General features: G+C 42.8%; 1 protein-coding gene across 3 annotated transcripts in view; it reads left to right on the forward strand.

Moving 5' to 3' along the window:
- PBXIP1 (PBX homeobox interacting protein 1) overlaps positions 1 to 16,381 on the forward strand; it is an 87,424-nt gene that overhangs the window by 15,192 nt on the left and 55,851 nt on the right. The window contains exon 1 of one of the 3 annotated variants that reach the window (XM_078670172.1): positions 6,872 to 7,072. The exons of the other annotated variants lie outside the window; for them this stretch is intronic. The gene's annotated coding sequence lies outside the window, so the exon portion shown is untranslated. Of the gene's footprint in view, positions 1 to 6,871; positions 7,073 to 16,381 lie in introns of those variants that run through there. 3 annotated transcript variants of the gene reach the window in all.

Raw genomic sequence — 16,381 nt, forward strand, 5'->3', positions numbered from 1 at the left:
TACATTTTATTCGTATTGCCAATTGGACAAGGACAAAAAATAGAGGTGTAGGATAAAGTACCTAAATTAATGGTCCAATTTTATCCTAATGTAAGGTCAACATGTTTCAGCCTATGTGAAATGTTACATCAGGCATTCGTCAGGACCAGTGAATTAAAAATAAGTGACTATGTGAATATGTGATGTCAAACCCCGGTGGTATGGGCACGCTAAGGCCCACCCTACCCAGTGGTTACAAGTGTGAAAAATACAAACACTTTACCAAGATTCCAACGTGTTGGAGTGGAACCGAGTCTATTAAATGGTGCTAAGATTCAAGGCACCATGGATCTCGGGAGGGGGGGTGGTAGCAATATGGCACACTGCCCTGTTAGCTAGGCACCCGCTTGGTACCTGCAATGCCCTCGTTTGCCAGACCCTGAAGAACCGGGGTCCGGCAAACGAGGGCGTTGCTCAATGCATTGCACTTGAGCGTTCAGGGGGCCAATTAAGCAGGGTTCTGTGGCATGTTGCAGTTCCGGATTACCAAATAGGCCGAGTAGGCACCAGCCTATGAGTCCCACTCCTTTTAGGGGCCCTGTGTCAACGGATCAAAATAATAATGATTTGATCTTGAAAACAAATTACAATTAAGCTTTCTTAAATTGTTTCCAGTAAATTTTTGTTTAATAACAATAATAATTGTTAATGTTTAGTGTTGTGTAATAAATTTGCTTTATTAAAATTGTGCTCTTGATGCCACTGGAGTCAGGCTATCCTGGCTGAAGAGGGCTGAAAGCCCGAAATCGGTCCTAGGATGCTTGTTTCCAGTCCAGGGAGGACTTGGCCAGACAGTGCGGGCTGGACTGTTCCCATTGGGCACAGGGTCAAGACTGATTTGCATATGGCTGGGTCCAAACTGGAATGGCATGGAGAGCATAAAAACGATGGATTTAGGCCCAGATCTCTGTACTGGGGTGAATGAACGACATTGTTCTGCATTCTGTCCATCAATTGTTCTTTTTGTATTTATTAAAATCGTTGGTTGGCAAAATTATAAACGTATTAGGAGATAATATGCAAGGGGGCCCCGGAATTTAGACTGCTTAGGGGCCTCCGCATGGTTTAATCCAGCACTGGTGTGTAGCCATATGAGGAAATAACCAGAGAAGACACGTTTTCCATTCACTCAGTTCAGAATTTTTTTTTGTGCCACTTTTTGGTACTTGCAGTCACGAATGTTTAAAGGATTGAAAAAGACTGCACTTAGTAAACTGCTCATCCTTGGAATTGTGAGCCTTGAGAGCTCTGAATGTTCCAAGGCTTGATTGAACACGTAGGCATGGTCCTTGGAGGCCAAACCCTTAGGATGGGCTTAGAAAAAGAGCCACATTAAGTAATCCTGTAGCGATTAATTCTGGGACTGACTTATCATGTAAAGTTAGGATCCCCTACACGATAGTATGTCAAAACTCCGTTAGCAGAATATTTTGTTCTAAACATTGTTTACAAAACTATCATCCCATCGGATGTAGATTTTCTGTTATCAATTCCACTGGGGCAACTTTTTCTGTAAATAACATTTAGAACACAATATTTCTTTAAGTTCATATTTTATTTAATAAAAACTGGCACTTTAGTCCATGAATACCTCACAGCTTCTGTGAAATCGAGTGCCCCTGAAACTATGACTTCTGAAATTAATGAAGTGTACAAATCCAGTTCGTTGTAGAGCTATTATTTTGGAGTCCCTTAATTAAAGAGTGGTGGGTCCCATTGAAGTGAGACATTCTTTGAAGAAAAGTGGGAAACTTTAAAATATTTTATTCTGGAATATATAAATGCAGGATGAAAAAAGGTGTCTGCAAACGGATGCATTCTGTAATTAATTACTTGTGTGTAGAATTGGGTTAAACTAAGAAGATGAGTTTGGGGATGGTTCATGAATTTTTTCTCTTTAAAATAATTTATTCAGACTTTCGCCACCTTTTTAGGGTTGCATCGTGACACATGCAGTAGTCTTTTCTACACACTAGAAATATTTTGAGGTCTCTTCAGCATACTTCAGCCGCCTACGCTTCCTTCCTATCAGGGTTCGACCACAAACTTCAAAAACAAAAAACACAGTTTCCTGGTAATGTCTGCATCGCTCTCAGAAATATGTGATTGTCTGAATGTTAGCCCAGTATGGCAATGCCTCCTTTATCATCCATTCACGTCTGCAGAAAAGTAGGCTGTACTGCTAAAATATTATGCAAAAAAAAATAATTTAAATATAAATTAAAAAAATTCGACTCTGCTGTATTGTTTGGGTTACACCAATCTGTGCACAGAATTGTTAACAGGAAATCATATAATCATACATCGATATTGAATCAAAAAGGAACAATGAATAAATAAATAACCCCCGGTTGAGAGACAACAAACACCTTTTCAGATCCTGCTATATGCAGTAGTTGTACTTGGTCGCTAAGACTATTATGTCATCTAGTGTCTTGTACTTTCCAGACGTATGAAATGATGAGTGTGGTGTGAAGGGAGTGTAAGCGGTGTGCATGAATGTGAGGTTGCTGATAGGGTGTTTGTTGTCGCTCTACCTGGGGTTATTTATTTATTCATTGTTCCTTTTTGATTCAATATTGATGTATGAATATATGATTTCTTGTTAACAAGTATGTGTACAGATTGATGAAAGTACTCTTTTATGTGTAAAGTATTTATAAAACAATGATAAAAACAATTTTGATAGAAGAAATAAAATAAAAAATATACTTAAATAGATGGAAATACTGATGTTCTTTGTGTTGTGCGCTGTTGAAAATTGATAGTTAGCCCACTTTTGAATATGTGCTGAATCAAACAAAAAGAAATATAGGTCTAGAGGAATCTCTTCTTTTGTTTTGTTGTATCACCCCTCTTCTCCCTGACCTTATACGTATCTTTCAGAGGGGGTCCCTTTTTTGTTGCGTAGTCAATGGTCTTGCGATCCAGTGATCCTCTGAAGTGTCCAGAGCGAGTCCTTTCTGAGTCGTACACCGCCCTCATCCTGGTCTCAGGCTACGATCAGGGTTTTCACTAACTATGCCAGGGTTAGTTCTACTCCTTGGACTTGAAACCACTGGGCGATCGATCTGGTGCCTCCGCTGTCAGCCAGTACCATCGCATTTGAAGGACATCTGGAATTGTCGTCCTCATTGTCTCTTTCTGATATGAACTTTGTATCCTACCAGGGTGTTCCGCTCTAAGGGTCATTGCTTGTGATTCATGCGGTCGCTGGGTTTCTCTCCTTTTCATTTTCACTTCTTAGGCATCAGATCTTTTTGTCGTCCTGATAGGGAGGGATCCTTCTAATATGTGACCTTTGAGAACAGCAGCCTGGCTGATATGTGTAGTAGAGTGAGGGTTGTTTATAGAGTCTCTCAGGAATTGAAATGCTGCCAGAGCGCTATTGTAGCGTTACTTGGCTGCTACGTAAAGCACTGCTTTGAGTGTCCTCATGAACCACTCCGCCTCTCTGTTGGTTTGATGGCAGGATGTTGATAACCAGCCAGTGTTATTTTCCACTGATTTTGCCAAATGTCATGCTCGTCAAATGGTGGTCCATTGTCGGTCTTAAATGTTTTGGGTAGCCAATGAGTAGCCAGTTTTATTTTGTTATAATTTAGCATTATGGCATCAGTGGGTGTTTCTTGGACCTCTGGTTGATCAAATATGACCACCAAAGGGTACCCCCTGTTAGGCGTGGTAAAAAAAATCAGGAGTTTGTATTTCACATGGGTTCATACTATAGGCATGTGTTAAGATGAGGTGGACCTGTCCGAGGGCCTATGGCTTTGTACACACCATACCGTACAGTTTCTTTGACCCTAATTTGTATTTTAAAGATTCCGTATTAGTCACAGTGAGCGAGCAAGACATCCTTTGCTTCATTGCTGCTGGTTTGATGACATCTCAGTACTTAATATTAGTCCTTACACAGAGAGTGATACTTCATGATGGATGTTCGGTAGTGGTTGAAGTTCTTGATGGATGGCGGGTATATGGTTTTATAAACCCTCTAGCCCAGTGGTACTTCACCTGTGTGTCCGGGGACACTTGTGGGTCCGCCAAGCCTTCTCAGGAGGTCTGCGACTGCTTAGAAAATTAAATAATATTAACAGATTAATAAAGTACAAAAAAAAAAAGCACCAGCAGTGATGGCTATATTGGCGCACTAGTGTGTTATTGATATTAGTATGCAATTCAAGTACGCCCTACTTTTTCATGACCCCACCACCTAAAGGCCACAAACAACATATAACAATTTCAGGAACTGAGAAGGAGCGTAAGATTAAACAAGCATGTCACTCCTTTAATCAACAGATTAGGACTGTTCCAAACACCACCTATATTTATACTTTAATAGAACATACTCATTAGGGTGTCTTGTGTGTCCATTTAAAATCCAGCTTTATTTAATGTTTTCATATACTGGAGTTGTCCATTCAGCCCAGCCAACGCGTTTAATACCAATCGGGCTTCATCAGGGTTGTTTATGTATTTTATATCAGTATCAAGATTCTGAATGGTATTTTTATCTTCTACTCAATCCGGTGTTCTTCATCAGCAAAACAGTCATGGGTGCCGTTGGTGTATTACACCCTTCATCCTTCGTGCTTCCACATCAAAATATCTCAAAAATATACCTATTAATATAGTCTATATAATTGAAGATGCAAAATTGAAAGTTGGAATTTTCAAAACGTTCTTTAAATGTGAAGGACTGTGAAATCAGAGGCTAAAAATTAGGTTGGTATTGTCAGATTGATTTGTGGGAGCAGTTCAAATGGTTTAAGCAGAATATAGTAAGGATTATGACTGGTGTAAATTGAATTTAGAAAAGCTCTTATTTTCCCATTAAAATTGTGTTTTTTTAAATATTTGTTTGTGAATTAAATAACATATTCCATTGTTTCTATATTTGTTTGATGAATGCTTGTTTCTGTATTTTTGTGAATTATTTTCGGTTTCAACTTATTGAAACTACCAATGCCAGCGTCCTTGGCTTCCAGTTTTATTATTTAAATTTGTTACGCGCACAGCTACTCCAGGGAGTGTCCCGGCGTGAAGTTTTGACTCAGGAAGGTCTTTGAATTGCAATAATAATTAGGTGTGGGTCCCTGGGTTCCAATAATGATTAAGTGGGGGTCCCAGAAGTCAAAAGGTTAGAAACCACTGCAAGTCAAGCACCATCTTCCACCTATTCGGGGGTGGATGCCTGAATTGTTTTCTGCAAGTTTGTATTTTTTGCCCCTGTGACCAGCCAAGGGACATTAGAGCTCTTTACACTGGGACCAGATTATATGCCCTTTTTCGGGCATGTGGAGCTGAGGCGTTTTGCACAGAATCGCAGGATGTTGAGCCAGAGCCAAGGCCAAGGCTGGGCCCCCAATTAACAAGGTTGGCTGGAGCCATATATCGCCCTGGAGACTGCCATCCCCAGGGTTGGATCCTGCTAGCACCTGAGGTGACCACCCTACGGAGATAGCTATTTGCTTTTGCTTGCGGGAGCTTGATCCCTCCAGGAGCAGGAGCTGTCAAAGTGCTCCCGCTTGCTGGAAGCAGAGTTTTCATCTGTTTCCCTGCCTGCAGACATGCTGGCAGGAAAAGAGATGAAAGTATTGCTCTGGCACACAGAATGCCTAATTTCTAGCAGCTCCCTGTGTGCATGAGCAGTGCCAGGTCCCGCAGGAGGCAGGGGACTGACTGGGGCGGCAGGAGCCATGAGATTTTCACCCCAGTCCCCAACATGCACACTGTGTGTGCCCTGGGTATAACCAGGGCACCCAGGGAGACTTAACCGGGCCCCAAAAGATGGGGTCCCAGGGGGCAAAATCGGCCTGGGGAGGGAGGCTGTGCGGCTCCCCTCCCCCATTGAATTGTGGCCCAGCCCTGGGGAATGGGGTGCCGGGGGCAAAGCAGCCAGAAAAGGGCCCCCCCATTTTTGTTTAGTTTGTAGTATTTCGGTGGTGATGTCACCCACCATGTCATGAGTGATGTAATATGTGAGGTCATAAGCAGGGCATTGCAGGGGCATAGGTTATAGTTAGCTCAGGTAACTAGAACTGCTGAATTTCACTGGTTTTATACGAGTAAAATCTGAGCCTAACTATACATATATTAGATTGACAAAGCCTGCTGCGCAGGCGAAACGCGTCTCTCTTTCTGTGCGGGGTCGCAGGAGACCTGAAGCTCAATAAATAAGCCTTATTTTTACCTGCCTCATGTACGTACCTCTTCTTGCTGGGAGTAGGATTGTCTTCATATATATATATATATCCAATTGCTCAATTTGTCGTGGGTTGCATCAAATGAATTTTCTTTCTTAAACCTTTTTACCAACGGAAATAGTTAATGTTCGTGCAATGTGAATTATGTTGATCAAATGAAATCCTTTTCGGTTTCTAAATTGAGAATCTTGATGAATTTAGCCCATTCAGGGCAGAATGCGTTAATATTAGACTATTCATATATTGATAGTCGGTTAGACATGTATTGCTTATTCAACATTACGAGCATTGCCTTTAAATTTTTTATTTTTTTTGTAATTATTTGAGTTATTTACCATTCAAAGATGGCGCTCATGATTTGTAATATTGTTCGTTTTCACTTCTAATTGGTATGCCTTATTTAACTTCCGCCTTGCCGTCGCCAGCTGACACTGACAGCTGACACTCCCAAGCGCCTTGAGACCCTCTGGGTGAGTAGTGCGCTATACAAATTACTGAACTTGAACTTGAACTTGACGAAGGCAAGCGCTGAAACGCGTCTGTTTCTTTGATATTTGTGTGCAATAAACCTGGAATAGGTTTAACCTACTGAGAGTGCTGATTCTTGCTGTTTTCGGACTGCGGAGCTTGACTATATTAAACGGCACGCCGCCCTTTGTATCGGCACCCACTCGGCTGAGTGCGGTCTCCATACGGCGAAATTGGAGCAGAGAAAACGAGGAGAAGGAGCGCGCACCGCCAAGAGGAGCCGGCATTACCTGGACCAGCCCCGAGGAACACGGACCACAACTGTAAGCCCGTGTGACAAAGACGGACTGAAGGAGGTAGGAGACACCCGACTTCCTCTTAATATATTGGCACGAGTGTAGTAGGACGCACAATCGAATTTAAGAAAGACATCAACGAAATTAAATGTTCAGCGATACAGCGCGCCGGGAGGCGGCAAGTGGCATTTTTAAAGGGCGACCGGGGCCACAGGCACGGGAGCGCCACACAGGCAGTTGACACAGCACAGTCTGCGCTCAAAAACAAATACCACCAGCTAGAACGACTATACGAGCGTGAAACGAGAAAGTGGTGGGAGGCCACCTCACTGCAACACTATGTAGAGGTGAAGCGGGTTCCACGCGGTCTCCGTATCTATACAATTCCAGCCTACGAAAATCCGGATCCCGAATTACTCAGCGAGTGGGCTGAATACACAGCACACTCCTCAGAAGGTATGCTGAGACTTCCTATTAAGTTTGCATGGAAAGACAGGGAGAAGGCATTGCAAGATATTGAAGCGCTGGAAAAGGAGATCGTGGAACTGACTGACCAGGGGCAAATAGACACAGAGAAGGAGTCTATGAAAAAAAGACTAACTGGCTATGAAAAGAAGATACAACTGAGGAAACAACAGAAGTTCAAATGCGACGCTCGTGATTACGAGCAAGGAAGGATACTGACATTTGCGCGCAAGTATGACGCACCACGCCGGGATCTGAGGGCAAGGCGACAGAGACCACAGGTATCGAGAGACACCTCAGAATCCGAAGTAACAAGCGCGGAGCAGTCTGAAGAAGAGATATAACGAGTGGAGGCCAACAATCTGGGCCAAGATGCCAGCCACCTTCTTTTCGCGAGGAATGCGATTTAATCCGTCAGAATTGGCTGAGGGATGGGAAAAAACGCCCTCCGGACCAATCCACAAATGCAAGCGGAGACGCATCACGAGGTGAGGAGGGAGAAGGCATGGGGAGAGGCACCAGAAAATTAAGGAACCGACAGGCCAGGACCAAGAGGAACTGACAGGAGTTGAATATAATCAACCTCTCACAAAAAATCCTTACAGCAGATGAAGAAAATGTGCTGAAATTGGGACTTACATTCTGCCCAACAGGCCGCTATGAGTATGCGCAAACCCGTATAGATTTGTTTTTATTTGTTCGGAAACTCAAGCTCTGGAAGTATTTCAAGCAAAAGGCGCTCAGAGAGAACACACAAAGTTCACCAATAGCGGGCAGTACAACACAATTAGATCCTTCTGACATGAACATCAGAGACTTGGAAAATATGGCCGTACTGGAGGATCTACTGGAAGAGAGTGGATCCCAGATTGTATCACCAGTAGATGTAGTAGGAAGAGGCACATCTATGGGCATTACCCAAATAGGTGAACTCAGCGCCTTTAAACCAACCTCCCGTTTTCTCCCCCAAACACCGACTGATGCAGTGGACGTTTTCTCAGAAGCAGTTAGTCATGATTTACAAAAGTTATCCAAACTAGAAGAATCCAACAAGGGGAACATCAAGTGGAATCTCTCGTTTCAGCAGAGAGATGCTATTTCAAATCTCGAACAAGACGACTCAATCGTGATAAAGCCTTCAGACAAAGGTAGAAACGTAGTCATCCAGAGTCGGGAGAACTATTGTAAAGAAGCCCTACGTCAGTTACAGGACCGCGACAACTACATGCCGACAACGGAACACGAATATCAAGAAAGTATTCGGAAATATCATTCCCTTATTGAACACTGGTATGGAAAAGGTATACTAGGAAGGGAGGAATATTCTTGCAGAATAAACAGCCGAGATTACCCAGTTTTCACCATCTCCCAAAAGTACACAAGGACGCCACACAGCCACCAGGGAGACCGATTCTGTCATCCATTGGAGGACTAACTGAGAAGATGTTGAAATTCATTGACTCATTTCTGGCCCCATGGGTAACTCAGTTGAGTTCATACACGAAGGACACTAAGGACTTCCTTAGACAAATACAGGATGTGGAATGGGAGGACGACCTGGTGATGGTAACAATGGACATCTCTAGCTTGTATACAAGCATCAGACATCTTGATGGGATTGAAGCGGTCAAGACCTTTTTTAATCTACGACCCGCCCGCTTTCTGGAGCATAGCAGAATGATTTTGGACTTTATGTCTTTCTGCCTGAACAATAACATCTTTATTTTTCAGAATCATCGATACAGACAGGTTAGGGGGACTGCCATGGGCACCTGCTTCGCCCCCAGCTACGCAAATTTATTCGTGGGCTGGTGGGAGAAGCGGGTGGCCTGGGCGGATGACAAAACCGATTGGGTCGATAGGATGATATGCTGGAGGAGGTACATCGACGACCTCTTCCTTATTTGGAGGGGGTCTGAATCCTCAGCAATGGAATACATAAGGGCCCTAAATCAAAATGATCTGAATCTGCACTTTACCTATAACATGAGTAGGAAGGAGGTCAGCTTTCTAGACCTAAGGGTTTTCGTTGATTCAGGCACTATCCAAACTGCACTCTTTAGAAAAGAGACTGCAGGGAATTCCGTCCTACATGGACGAAGCAGTCATCCAGCTTCCCTTGTTAAAAGTATCCCCTACGGGGAACTGTTGAGAATAAAACGCAACAGTTCCCTGGAAAAAGATTTTATAGAGGCTGCGGACAAAAGCGTGAAACGCTTTAAATCACGTGGTTACTCTAGAACTGTACTCCAACAAGCTGAAGGGAAGTCGAAAGCTGTTGATAGACAAACCCTATTGACTGAGAGAAAGACTGGAACTACAAAAGGTGGAAGTGGCATAATCAGACTGATAACAAACTATTCGGTGGCAGCGAATAGAGTCAGAGCCATTATGTTCAAAAATTGGGGGATCCTCAAATCTGATACCATAATTGGCAAAGATCTGCAGGAACACCCTATGATAACATTCAGGAAGACAAGATCATTGAAGGACAGGCTAGTCACAAGCCATCTGTCTAGAGAGAAGTCCAAAGGAGATCTGCACGCCATGCATGGGTCATACCCATGTGGGAAATGCAAGGCCTGCAGCAACAGTCAGAGGGTACTTACATATCAGGTGCCACACAAGGAATCTAAGATTAGGATCAACAAGTTTATTACTTGTTCGACCACATTTGTGGTATACTGTCTAAATTGTCCCTGCGGACTACGTTACGTGGGGAGCACCACAAAGGCAGTAAAGTTGAGAATCTTAGAGCACCAACAGGCCATCACGAATAAGGATGAGAACTACCCGATGGCCCGGCATTTCGCCACTCACCATAACAGTGATAGAACCCTACTCAGCTTCTTTAGTTTAGACTGTGTCCCACAAGATATAAGGGGTGGGGGCCTTAAACGGAAGCTCAGACGGTTGGAGTTAAGACATATTATAGATCTTCAAACGAAGTCCCCGGGAGGGCTCAATGCAGGGGAAGAATTACTATCATATCTGTAGTAGCAGAAATTTGAATTGCAGATGTTGAGCTGTGTCACCGCCTGAGAATTTATTTAATTTTTACAAATGCTTTAGGAAATTGAGTTGGTTATTGGTTTTTGGACCCTACATGACGAATTTGATGTTTAGAGGTTAATTTGACAATGTGGTGAAGGGATTATTGGTGATTATGATTTACAGCTTCACTCAGTGGGCCATTCAGGCCTCTACAATTGCTCAATTTGTCGAGGGTTGCATCAAATGAATTTTCTTTCTTAAACCTTTTTACCAGCGGAAATAGTTAATGTTCGTGCAATGTCAATTATGTTGATCAAATGAAATCCTTTTCGGTTTCTAAATTGAGAATCTTGATGAATTTAGCCCATTCAGGGCAGAATGCGTTAATATTAGACTATTCATATATTGATAGTCGGTTAGACATGTATTGCTTATTCAACATTACGAGCATTGCCTTTAAATTATTTTTATTTTATTTTTTGTAATTATTTGAGTTATTTACCATTCAAAGATGGCGCTCATGATTTGTAATATTGTCCGTTTTCACTTCTAATTGGTATGCCTTATTTAACTTCCGCCTTGCCGTCGCCAGCTGACACTGACGAAGGCAAGTGCTGAAACGCGTCTGTTTGTTTGATATTTGTGTGCAATAAACCTGGAATAGGTTTAACCTACTGAGAGTGCTGATTCTTGCTGTTTTCGGACTGCGGAGCTTGAATATATATATATATATATATATATATATATATATATATATATATATATATATATATATATATATATCCAAGTAATATGGTATGACATTGCCATGAGGGGCTACTGGTGATATCATAAGCCACAAGGTCAAAGGCAGAGAGGTTTTACATTTTACCAGCACCCTAAGTGGGCAATATAGGGCCATACTACACATTTTCTGTTATTGTTTTTTTAAATATTGCATATTTATTTTGGGATAGTTAGTACGGAAAAGATGTTTATTCAAAGTGCAGTTAACAGTGGTCATCAATTGCAGTTGAAATGTGTGGGTTTTGTATTCGGTTTTTGTATTTGGCTGTTGAAGCTTCTTCCTGCAAGGTCCAGGTAGCACTTGGCCCTGAGTGCAGTTAGACCGTTCGGGCTCTGTTTACCAGTCATGAAGTGACTCACGATTTACTTTTACGCCGATGACACTCAAGTCATCTACTCACTCTCCACCGATAAAAATGTTCCCTCTTCTTCTCTCCAAAATGGTCTTCGAAAAATATCTGCATGGATGCTTGATCACAAATTAAAACTAAATGGGGACAAAACAGAACTGCTTCTGTTTGGCCAAGACATCTCGCTATGGGGCCCACAACATTGGCCACCGGAGATGGGTCCTCTCCCTACCCCGACTACGACTGCTCGTAATCTTGGGGTCCTCCTTGACAATCAATTGTCCTTCAAGCAGCACGTCATGAAAGTCTCCGCCACCTGTACTACCATCATCAGGTGGCTGAGGAAAATCACGTGGATGCTGCCTGCTGACACCCTGAGGACGGTAGTCCAGGCTCTTGTCATCTCACGCCTGGACTACGGGAACATCTTACTCCTGGGTGCCTGTAAGGAGGTAACTAGGAAGTATCAGGTGGTACAAAATATGGCTGTTCGCCTTATTTGTAACCTTCCTGCTAGAACATCGACCTCGTCCCACATGCGTAAACTGCATTGGCTTCGTATTGAGAATAGGGTTAGATTCAAGGCTTTGTGTTTTATGCACAAAATCCTGACTGGAAAAGCCCCGCACTACCTATCTGTCTTAGTGCAGCACTACGTTCCCTCTCGCACACTTAGGTCCTCCACTCAAAATAAAGTCAAAGTACCGCGTGTCAAGAGAGCTAAAATGGGAGGTCGGTCATTCTCCCTGTTAGCACCCTCTCTTTGGAACTCCCTTCCCTTATCGCTACGCTCTGAAATGTGTTTTTTGACTTTCCGTAAGGGTATCAAGACTTGGTTATTTAATATGTAAGCTGTTGATCCAATGCTCCCCTCACCTCGTATACCTCTGTTTGCTTTAGCGCCGGGAAACCTTCGGGTAGCTGTGCGCTTAATTAAGTGTAATTATAATAATAATAATAATAATAATAAGCAGGGGTCAATGGTGATTCTCTGCAGAATGGTTTGAGCCTGAGGTTATCTCTATTAACTATCATGCTTGGAGACTAGCTTGAGGAACGGAAATGACACAGAGGCTAGGCCTCTCATTCGATGAAGTCCATAATGTATTGAAATTCACAGGAATTATGCCTGTAAATGAAGAAAAACAATGAATTGGTATGACGTCATGCACGTGTAAGATGGAATTTGAAAATAAATATGCATAAACAAAAAATAAATATTTTTGTGCAATAAAAGCAGCCAATGGTGCTAAATGTTTGAGTTATGCATACGTAGTCACAAATTGATACCTTGTTTCATCTAACAAATGCATTTACTTACACGCTGTGTAACTAAAGACCACTTCAGCAGCTATGTTTGAAAAGGAGATTTGAAACCAATTCTGTCCGTCTTAAGCTAAAGCCAGTTTTAACTCTGTTTTTTTTAATCAGTCTAATTTATAAGGTAACCTTTGAGTGAGTCAGACCTGGTTTAATGTTACACTGTGGAGTCTGAATTTTCACTTCTGTCTCTAAGCCACGCCCCTGACTTTCCCTGCAAACGTCACCCCCTCTTCCGTAGAACCAGTAGCATAGCTACCAAGGGTGCAGCGCGTGCAGTGACACCAGGACCCAGAGGTAGGAACTGACTGAGTCTGTCCTGAACTGGCAGTAGGTTTTTAAGAGGCTGCCTGTCTTCGGGGAGAGTGGAAGGGCGAAGGGTACAGTCGATGATAAGGGAGAAGTATAGAAGAGAGAGGAAAAGTTTGAAAAAAAGAGAATGTGAAGGAATGGAAAGGAAAGAGCAAAAAGTGTCAAAATGGGAAAAGGAAATAGGGATTTGCGAGCTAGAGAAAAAAAATCTAAAGATGCACAAAATGGCGAGTGACGGGGCAGATAAAGTGGTGAGGAATAAGGATGTTGGGAGAAAAGGAAGGAATGAGATTAGTGAGAGATAGAAAGAGGGAAGAGAGAGACAGAAGAAGGGGATGGGGAAGAGAGCGTGAAAGGATGAAGGAGAGAGAGACGCGAGCAGACAGGGAGGCGAGAAGGAAATACAGATTTCAAGAGGAACTTGGAGACCTACAAGCAGGGGTTTCTATCTCTAGTGCAGTAGGTGCAGTGACACTGAGGTCCAAGGGGGTGATGGGCTCATTGTTCCTAACTTATATCATTATTTTGCTACCATCTCAGAGGCCTAGTTTCCTTGCTTGCATTAGGGCCCATGACACCCAACTAATGCCACTACATTGTACAGTTATGCATACCTGTGGGACTGCAGGAAACAGATGCCGGTTGAGTACACTTTCGAGCTCCTCTTCGAAAGGCTGGTAGATCTTAGGTAGAGGCAACTATAAGCTGAGCAGCCTTTTAGTCTGTGACCTGCCAGCCATAAAGTTTAGTATTAGAATCAGTTAAATCTCAGTTTCACTTCTGAGAGGTAGGTGTGGACAGGACAGTGAGTCACTGTGAAGCTGATGACTCAGAGGCTGGTAAATGTGTCTCAGAACTGATCACTCGACAGACTGATGTCACTGAGAGGCCAAAATGGCAGCAGTCCCATCAGTCAAGTGTCATGCCGTCCAACTGTGAAATGTTGGAGTACCAGGGAAAGTCTGGGATTTATTTAGAGTTTAGTGGCCTGGATAGTTTGTCAAAATGTGATGGATAGGCCTCTGTCCAAGTGCCATAGGCTATAATCGGGCCACTGGAATTATGCAGCAGGGAAGGATCAAATTATGCAGCAGGGTGGAGTAAATTATGCGACAAGAAAAGGCAGATTATGCGGCATTATGTAGCACATTTCGTGATGGTACTACTTCATTATTTTGTCATTGTTAAGCTTGTTAACAGTTTCTGGGCTGTAGTTGTGTCTCATTAGTACCAGTTTAACACCCAAATACAGCAATAACCTACTTAAAGGTGACAAGTCAACCTTTGCAAAGGACCATGCACTGCAAAACGCATCGCTGTGTTTTTACTAACTTTTGAACCGTTTGAGCTAGAAGCAACATTTTTTATGTTAAAATCTGCAGATTAGACTGCAGATAGCGGATTATGTGGCAAATGCAGCAAATCTACACTTATGCGAAAATCGCCGTGGCCGCACAATCACGTAATTCCAGTGCCCTTGGATATAATGCACTTGTAATACACCGGATGAGACACCTGCCATGCTTGTAGCGCAATATAGCATCCGCCAAATAATAGATAATGCCCTCTGTTTCCTGCCGCCATGATGCTGGAATAGCGACAGCTACATCTGCATATAGATCTATCATAGGTGTGAATAGTGCTGTGTGTGAAGAAAGAAGAGTTTCTTGGCGTGTTGTTCTATAAATCCAGTCTTTTGAAGTTGGTGAGCAGTTCATGTGCTCAGCGACACTGTGCCCGGTGCATGGAAATAGCTGGGAATGTCACACCCAGGCCCTGCCAGCTTCAAAAATAGCCTGACATTTATATCAGTGGAAAAACCAGGGCCCTGAGCTCTTGCCCTGCAGGACAGCCTGCCGGAAGTTTATATTGTGTGGAAGAATTTTTAGACAATAAGCAAAGCCCGCGCTTTTTGCTCCCACACATCTCGCCGCAAACACTCAACGTTTTCGCTTATTGGTATAATACGATGAATTCCATTGGCTAATGCTAAATTGTCTGAGCACCTGGTTTTGAAAAGTTGTAAGGCTGCAAAGGTTGAAAAGGTGGGGTTCAGTCACCCATCATTCTAATTCATAGAAACATGAAAGACAAAGTACCTTAACCCCACGTGTCTATACATGATTGCATGAATTGAATTGCACCCCATGGCTTTGGTCGCAAATATGAATTTTGTTACAGGTTTATTATACAGAAGTTTGAATGGGGTGTTTTGTTAGGCTTCAACCCTCTTCAGGATCCCATAGGCCAGGATATATGACTCTAGTACAAGAAGGAACCACACCAGGCCATCCCCGCAGCCCACGCATGGTCACAGCCACTGGGATAATGCAATTCTACATCTGTGGTGTTTTCCACATAAATATGGCTTTGCTGCATTTGCCGCATTCTCCACAATCTGCTGCATAATCTGCAGATTTTAACAAAAAAAATGCTTCTACCTCAGACGGATCAAAAGTTACTAAAAATGCAGCAATGTGTTCCTGTGCAGTGATAGGCCCTTCGCCCAGGTTGACTGGCCATCTTTCAATTGCTTATTGCTGTATTTGAGTGTTGAACTGGTACTGATCAGGTGAAATTGTTGCCCAATCTTAACGTGTGCACAAATGACAAAATAAGGTAGTAATCCTGTCAAAATATGCCGCATTACGCTGCATAGTTTGCCTTTTCTTGTATAATTTAGTCAACTCTGCTGCATAATTTGGTCCTTCCTTGCCGCATAATTCCAGTATCCCTGCTTATGATTGTACTCAAATAACTGGCTAACCTATCCACCACTCAAACAATTTTCATATTTCACTATACTAATTCAACAATAATCCTTCTTGGGTTCCAGGGTAGCGTGCTACTCGCCGAAAAAACGCTTCGATGCCTCGTCAGAGGTAGTAAGCGCTATATAAATGCAATTACAATACAATACAATATCCCTAACACTCAGCTCACTGCCTAACTACCCAGGACAGCCAGCAGGGCCTACCATCCTCTGACATGCTTTTGTGATCTCAGAAGAGCCAGACGCAAGTAAGGGGGTCCTTTCTTTTGAATACCTCAGAATTGAATGGCCTACAGGGCTGGGACAGAGTCAGTCAGATTTCGGGTGAACCAATTTTAAATTGGAGGCTAAAAATGAAGTTGGTACCCT

Source organism: Lissotriton helveticus, chromosome 12 (genome assembly GCF_964261635.1).
Source record: "Lissotriton helveticus chromosome 12, aLisHel1.1, whole genome shotgun sequence".
Lineage (NCBI taxonomy): Eukaryota > Metazoa > Chordata > Amphibia > Caudata > Salamandridae > Lissotriton > Lissotriton helveticus.